Source organism: Pteropus vampyrus, unplaced genomic scaffold (genome assembly GCF_000151845.1).
Source record: "Pteropus vampyrus isolate Shadow unplaced genomic scaffold, Pvam_2.0 Scaffold13, whole genome shotgun sequence".
Taxonomy (NCBI): Eukaryota; Metazoa; Chordata; class Mammalia; order Chiroptera; family Pteropodidae; genus Pteropus; species Pteropus vampyrus.
In genome coordinates, this window is record NW_011888794.1 from 7,947,896 (window position 1) to 7,956,604 (window position 8,709).

Sequence of the window (8,709 nt, forward strand, 5' to 3'; positions counted from 1 at the left end):
GGTAGGGTGTTTAGAGAAGGCTTCTCAGAGGAGGTAGCATTTGAGGTAAGACATGAATGAAGAGAAGGAACTGAGCGTTCGAATACATGGGGGAACAACCTTCCCAGCAGACAGAAGAGCAACTGCCAGGGTTCTGAGGGAAAAGCAAACCTGGCAAGTCCCGTAACGTAAAGACTGGTATGGCTGGGAGATATTGGATAAAGAAGTACTAATTGACAGGGGATGGGGTGGGGGACAGATCGAGTAGAGCCTTCTTGATCAGGATAGAAGAGTTTGGATTTTTTTCAAAGTACACCTGGGCACGCTTGGTGGAGGCAAGTTCCAATGGACTTCTGAAATGAGTTGCATTTTGGTCATCAGAGAATGTATTTGAATTCAGTCTATCGGGTATGATGATTTCCAAGGAGCTATAAATAGAAATATGTGCTATTCATTGTCATATATTTATTTATTTTTAAGTAAGAGTTATTTTTCTCAAGGCAGCTAATGAAAGGAGGCTGAACATGAAGTCTGGCCAACAGTGTGGGTTAGAGGACATTTATACAAAAATAAATACAGAGCTCCTTACATCTACCGCCTCCAGATGATTCATCACGAGAAGCATGTTCTTCACATTCAAGTACGACTAAACTACTTAGTTCAGTGATATATGCATAGTAAACATTTTTCATTTCATGGAAAGAAGTAAGAATTTAAAAATATCTTGAAATGTGTCACATGTGACGCTCAGAATGGGTGCCACTAATGAATCTAAACAGGCAGTATCACACTCTCACCCTGTTCATCAAATCTCCATTTTTTCATGTTTGAAATGAGGTAACAGAAATTTCCTTTTGAGTATATTGCTCATTTTACACCCCATATTTTTATAGATTCCTGAAATCAGAGAAGTTTGTAACATTAAGTAAAAAATCAAGCTAAGTTAAGGACATAAATCCTTGAGGAATGAAGAGAGTGAAAAAAGTTAAAATATGCCAAATCCTAATCATGAAACAGCTAAGAGTATATGGCAAGAGTATAACTGAGAATAAACATTGAAGTGAAATGAATAACGGTAAATATATTTAAAAAGTCATGACAGACACATCAAAAATAAGGATAATTTAGTCCCAAGTCAACTTATAAGAAAAAATCTAAACATGATATTTAACATTAAAGGAAAATCATCATTAGCCAAGTAAAAATTCAGTAGGAACACTAAAAATATGTAAATATGTTTTATTTTTATTTATTTATTGTTATTTGACAGGTGGCAGTTTTAATAAGCAAGAGAACTTACATACATATGAGGCTTGTCTTGGGCTGGCCACAAGATAAATAGATTTCCACAGCCACCTACTAGAACCTTGAAAGTGTCTATAGAGGCCTTAATGGGGTCCAGTCACATTCACTGTCCCGATGATCTCAACGACACCTTATCCTCTCAGGGCTGCGTCCTTGAGAGTGGCTCCCACTGTGGAAACAGCCGGTAGAACGTACATTCCAAGGGCAGGAGAGGGGTGAGGAGCCTCCAGCTGCTCAGGTCCAGCTCGTGGGGTGACTGGTGGTCACATCTTCACGATGACCTCCTCTAACAGGAGTCTGTTAGGAAATAGGCATTTGGGGGTAATGGTTCCTCTCTCTCTCTCTTTTTTTTTTTCTTTTTCTGTTGCTGAGGACTTGCTGTATCAGCCTGGCACTCGAGGGACTTCTAAGTCCCCGGGAGAATCCTGCTCCATCATTGTAACGTTGGATTTGAGGAGGCAGAGAAAGCGAAGGCCCAGACACTAAGTGAAGAGGGTGCAGTAGGAAAGACATTCCTTTGTGGCGGCCAAAGGTGACTCTGTCTCTTGGAGCCTAAAGGCCATTAATCACCAGCAGGAAGAGAAGTGAAACTCGAGGACTGCTGCGAGGTTGATATCTCTTATGCCAGACTGTGACCCACGTGCGGAGCAAGGCCACGTGTTATTGTTTCTCTGCATCCTTGGTATCTCTTAGAATGCTAGGCATGTGGTAGGAGTTTTGCTAAATGTTAGCTGAGTTATTGACTTTCAGTGTGACAGCTGTGGGTGGGTGAAAATAAGAGGAAGTTTGGACTAGTGACAGTGCAGTCGCAAGGACTAGTTTGGGTGCGGGTGCGTGGCCTGGTTCAAGAATGGGTGCATGGACTGGTCTGAGTGTGCGCGCGTGCACTGGCACACTCGTGTATGGAAGGTGCATATGGCTATAACCGCCATTCTTCTTGTTTGCTTGATTTTGCCTGGCTAGATCCACCTCAGGTCCATGACATAGTGAGGCCCTCATCCTATTTTCAAATATACATTAATATTTGTCTCCCTGAATGAGCTGTGGTCTGTCTTTTTTTCTTTTTTAATTGTTATTTTCCAGTTAGAGTTGACATTCAATATTATTTCATATTAGTTTCAGGTGTACAGCATAGTGGTGAGACAAGTAAATATGTTTTAGATATTCTAACTTTTTTCTTTCTAGGTATTTGATATACAGACTAAAAACGCAGAAATTTGACTAAACTTTTTATTTTTACCCAGCTACTTAGAATCCTATAGAAATAGCCTGAACCACCTCTTTAAATTGTACAAATTAGGCACAGATAATTTTTCCTTGCTGGTAACATATAATGTAATAAAATCAGAAGAGTGACTACACAATCAACTAATATTTATAGCTATTCGATTAGGGAATATAGCCATTAGAGATTTATTTAGTAATCATTTTTTTTAAAGTATTTTTTTGTGTAAATTTATGTGGTAGATATATGTGGTTTGATGGAAATGTCAGCTGAAATGAGAAAAGTATTCATATTCCTTTAATGCAGATAAAATTACACATAAGAGGCCTTCTATGTGGGGGCACAGCAACCCTCAGGGTCAAAGAACAGAGATTTCCTGGCCCTCACATCCTCCTGAGGATGCCTGGTGGCCTCTGACAATATGTAATTGGGGTGAGGATAACTTCAAGCTCTTCCAAGAAGCTTGCTTCATTTCCGGAGGGGTCGCCTCTTGACCTTGACCAACGTTTATGGGAACTAAGGCTCCCCATCTGCCCTCTCTCCAGCACACCACATTGCAGACTGCTTTCTATGAGACTGACTGAACCATGAGCCAGCTCCTCAGGCATCCTGTGCCCCTAGTAGGTCTATTCCTACAGGCTGTAACTAGTTCTTTCTTAAAAATAATCAGATCTGCACAATGGAAAAATCTATTCGAGATGATCAAATGTAGTTAGTCTAACTGGCTGAAGCCATGCTAATGATACCCAGAGTCTAGCTCAGAAGTTTAGAATGGATCTGGCAGGCAACAAGAGCCATCGTACATTCTTGAGGAAGGGAAGGCTAGGATGAAATCGATGTTTGAGGAAAATACTGACGGTCCCTTTGGAGTGACCTGGAGATGGCAGAAGTGGAAAAGATGCAGAATAAGGAATATGGTATGGTACCTATAGGTCTGTCTACCTTTCTCTGCTACTTTTGGTTTCAACCATTTTCCCTTCTATGATATGAGCCTGAGTCAAGAATCTTTACAAGTGATATCACTGGAAGGTAAGAAGCGAAGGAAAGTGGTTGGTGGTAGCCAGGTACAAGCAAAAGTGACTAGTGCTAAGAGGTCAGCAGATCTGAATGGAAAGATCAGATGCAGTGACAAGTGTTTCTCTGACAGGGAGTTATGGTTATCTTGAACAGTCATGGAGACCGAAGTTATTTAAGACATGCCTATATCTAACAGAGGAGTGAAGAATTGACTAAGCTTACGGCACATGATTATTCTTAGAGGGGTTTTTGGAAGAGAGTCTAAATAGAAATCTGAAAGTTGCACAACCCATGTGTACCGCTCAGAGTTGAGTCAGGAGGTAATTTAATAGAAAGAACTTAAAGAATTGTTTGGTATTCATTGTTAATAGGTACCGAAGAAAAGAAAAGGCAAAGAAAAAAGCACAGCCCTAAATTTATAAGAAGAGGAAACATATTGGAGTTATTAGCACTGAGTGGCTTGGAGGAGGGGCTTTGCAGAACTGCTGCCCCCGATGGGTGTGATAAAGCTGGTTCTTTTAGTGTTGTGAACTGGTATCAACTACCGTAGTATCTGGAACAAGCTACTGCCGTCAGGGCGAAGAAGCATTACTAGAATGACATGGAAGAGGAAAGTGGAACAGCAACAGAAAACTAAAACAGGAACAGGGAAGGAACAACCTTCCTCTAGAGTCTACTTGTGGCAGGAACTAAAAGGGAGCCACTGGCAATAGAAAAGAAAGGATTTTAGAGGCTCAGCTCTAGTATTACCAGACAAAATATGGAAATAGGGTTTGATGCCGAGAGGCGATAGTTTAATAACTAGGAAACCAGGGCATAGGTACTAGTTGGTGGAACGGGGGTTGTGAATAGAGCGATCAGAAGACACTCGATATGGGTATTCTTTGACAGAACATGGCTGAAAAAATGATGAGGTCTGGGTCTCTTCCAGAAGGAAGACTTATATGTCTTGAGATTATGAGAAGCTAATGTGAGCAACAGAAATAATACTATACAAGAGCACCATTTCACGAGCACTTTTTATGTGCTAGGCAAAGGTATAAACATTATCTCATTTATTTTCACAACCGTACAATGAGGGTAGGTATGCCTATCCCCGTTTGCAGATGACAGTAATCAAGGATAACATTCAATATGATTGGCAGATCATGGTTCAAACTCAAGTCTGTCTGATGCTAAAGCTTAGGTGGTAAACTACTACTTGGATTTGATTTATGATTTTTGACTCCATCAAGTCTCTTCCGGACAGCTTCCAGAAACCGTCTTAGTGAATTTCAGCTATTGATATGGGAGAATATATCTGGAAGAACATGGGAAAAATAAAAATTTGTGTTGAAAATGGAAGCACTCATTCAAAAAACATCTACTGTTGCATGTGGGGCCTTTGCAACAAGCCTGTGGATGCTCTACAAATATTGTTTAAAATAATGGACTGATGCTCTCTTTCTTCTGTGTTTATTTTTCTTTTGAGCTATTTTGTCCTTTGCTTGTGTGTTCTGGCATGTTTGTAAGCCTTCCTCAGAGTCTGATGATTTTTGGTGGACCAGTTAACCTTCGGCGCGAGGCACCGAAAGCCTGAGGAAATGTGTTGATAGAGCTTGTTGACTGGGGTCTTCTAGTGGTTAACTGATCTTTGGTGGGGAGGGGAGTAATCTCTAAATATAGACACCTGTAGGTTTTTTCCATAGGTACCAAAGAAATTCAAATTTACATAAAAATTTTAAGAATAGGGCAAATATTTCTATTTTTTTTCCTGTGCCATTTGAGAGTAAGTGGCTGACATGATGTTTTTCTATATTTCATATATATATTCCTTATATATAGGGACTTTTCCATGTAGAACCAAGCCACATCCATCAAAATCAGAAAATTAACACCGCCACCATCTAATCCTCAAACCCCATTTAAGTTTTTCCATAACGGCCTTTATAGGAAGCATCAGGCCAGAATCATGTGTTGCCTTTGCCACTATAGCACTTAGAAAAGGTCCTCAGTTCTTCCTCAAATTTTATGACTTTAACATTTTTGAATGTCAGTTATTTTGTGGAATATCCTTCAATTTTGTGTTTTACTGATATTTCCTCATGATTATTTTCATGTTATGCATCTTTAGCAGGAATATCACAGCAGTTAAGCTTCTTACTGCATCCTATCAGGCGGCGGTGCACAATTTTGACGTGTTCCATTATTAGTGACATTAAGCTTGATCAGTTGAGTAAGGTCATGTCTGCCAGGCTTCTCTACAGTAAAGTTACTCTTTCTTCCTTTGTAATTAAGAAGTATTTTGTGTGGGAAGTACTTAAAGATTGTGTAAATTCTTCTTTTTCATCAAGTTTAATTTCTATGCAACAGTTGTAATTTGTTATTATATTATTATTTTTTTTTCATGCTTAAATTGTTCCAGATTTGACCAGTAGGAGCCCCTTCAAGATGACCTCTGTATCCTTCTGACACACCCCCCATTGGTCCTTGACTACTTCTTTTTATCCTGGCGCAAGATGTTCCGGGCTCATCTTTAAGTTTCCCAACCTCGACTCTGGAATCAGCCCTGGTTCCTTTTAGCAACAGATAGTATCTAGACGCCATGATCTGCATGCTAGATATGTTCTACACAGGTTCCAACGTGCCATTCTAGGCCCCCTGCCCCAGCCCCATCAACTCTTCTCATCCTACTCAGCTTCTACTACCCCATGTGCTGCTGCTTTGCCTTCCCTTCTTCCCCATGCAAAGCTACCTATCTGGTTTGGTCCCAGCTAGTTATGTAAGGTCCATTTTTCAAGAAGGGAAGAGAAGAGAAAGATGTAAGACCCATATTCTAACGGGAACTCTCAGAGAAATGGATACATTTCTGCATATTGGAGTAGTAAGGAAGCACTACTGTTGAGCTCCACTAAGATTTCGACTCTAAGAATACCCATGTACATACATATGTACATATATACAGAATGTACAGCCTCTAAACCAAGTCATTTAGTTTTCTAGTTCCTCAACCAAGAAGAAACAATTTGTTTTCACATTCACTGAATGAAAACATGGCTATAATGAACTTATGAAGAGGTGTCTTGGTTTGGATTCCTCAGAAGCTAACTTAGAGACAAGGATTCAAGTGTAAGTGCTGTATTTGGGAGATCATCCCAGGACATACTGGGAGAGTGGAAAAGTGAATCAGGAAAGGGAATACAGACAACAAAAGTGTTCCAAGCCAGGTTTCTCTGAGGCTACGTGGGGCTCAGCCCCACAAGAAAACCTCTGGAAATAGTGATATTTATCTATCAACTCCTTGTTTGTCATCGGTGGAGGGTTCTGAGACTCATTAACTCTCCAGACTTCTGCTGACCCTGCCCATGGGCTGAGCATGCTCTCACAGCCAGATGAAAAGCCCTCGGGCAGAAAACTCTGGTGTTTGCATCAGATACGTGTTTGCATGTAGTAAGTGACCTGGGAAACACAGAAGACATATCAACAGAGCATTACAGTGTTTGCTACAGAGGCTGTGACTTTCCAAGGCTATGTACCCAAAGGAGTACATATTATATATTTCAAGGGTATGTTAGAATATGCTATAATTTGTGTTACACTCTGTGAGACTCCAGGGAACCAGAAAAAGCTAGTATATAATATGCATATAATATATAATAATATAATGACAATAGCTTATAATATCTATATTTTGAGTACTTACTATATAGTGCTGTAAAATTTTATACGGATTAGTTAATCTTCACAGCAACTCTTTAAGGCTAGTGTTGTTAAGTATTTACATTTAAAGTATAAAGAAACTAAGACTTTGAGAGGATTAGCCGCTTACTCAAAGTGACACTCCTGCTAAGTGGTGCTGTTGGGTTATAAATTGAGGTGGGGTGGGGGGACGGGGTGGCTCTAGATCTCACAGTCAGTCATTTTCTTGGTTTGCTAAAGCAAAGCCATTGGAACTTCTCCAAAAGTAATAGAAAGAAGTCTTCTGAGGAGGAACCACCGAAATACTCACACAATCAATCATCCAGTGAAGAAACAGCCATCCAGTGATGAGGAAAGCGAGGTCTATAAACACAAGTAATCAGCCTTAGGTTCTAACTGGAACCCTGGTGTAAAATTTCACTCTAAAGAAACCTATTGAGTTCAAAGCATCAGTCCTTTCTGTGGAACTCATTTCCAGCTCCTGGGAACAGCTAATGAGAGAACCTTGGCAAATGTAGCAAAAAACCAAAGGCTGAGAAAACACCATTGGCTGTTCCAGGCCACTGAATTGAGAATGAACATGTACAAACTATACGATTGGGATCTTTTATTCACTTTTTAGATTTAAAAATGTTACGATGCTTTAATACTTGTCCCTTTTGATCTGGATTCTTCTTCTTCTTTTTTTTTTTTAGGCGAGGCAACCCTTGGTTGACTTCACAGATTGCAAGGACCTTGTCTCAGTTTACAATCCCTTATTTTTTTATTTTTTATGCCTACAGCACCTGGTCTTCCTTGGTGGTCTCCCATGCCAAATACTAACCAAGCCTGACCCTGCTTAGCTTCCAAGATCAGATGGGATCGGGCTTGTTCAGGCTAGCATGGTTGTAGACAATCTAGATTCTAATACAGTAGAAATTCTTAATATAATGAAGACTCTTATTTGCAACATAGAAGAATGCTTCTTATCTCTAAAAAATCTAGAAAAAAAGGAAAGATGAGTATTGATTATCAAGTCAGTCTAAGTTTAATTCTGAATGGAAGGGACTGAAGCTATAGAATAATTTATACTGTACTTTTAAACATCTTCAAGATATTGACAAACTGTCCTTGGAACACAGGAGCAATATGATGTGAATGTGTTTGTGGTTGAGACTAGGTCACTTCCTATGTTAACTAGGGAACTCTTGTCTCAACTTTAGTGTATATTAAATACTGTATTGAAAAATAGTTGTTCTGAGCCAATGACCATTTTCAGTGTGTGCCTAGGATAAAGAGTAGAGCTACGAATCTGATTAATGTAGATCTGAATTTAAGAGGTTTAGGAGTTTATTAATCCAAACCTAGAGAACCACGCAACAAGCGGAACAGATAAAAATTACCAGGGAGTCATGAGAATGGGGAGGACGATACTAGTGTGACATTAAAAAGCTAACATACATACCACCGTTCACAAGACTTTTTAGATCATAAAGATACCAAGCCATTATATATAATCATTCAGG

At 39.6% G+C, this 8,709-nt stretch overlaps 1 pseudogene; it reads right to left on the bottom strand.

Moving 5' to 3' along the window:
* Nucleotides 1-7,977: 7,977 nt before the first annotated feature.
* LOC111733350 lies at nt 7,978-8,097 on the bottom strand (annotated as a pseudogene).
* Between the last annotated feature and the right edge of the window lie 612 nt (nt 8,098-8,709).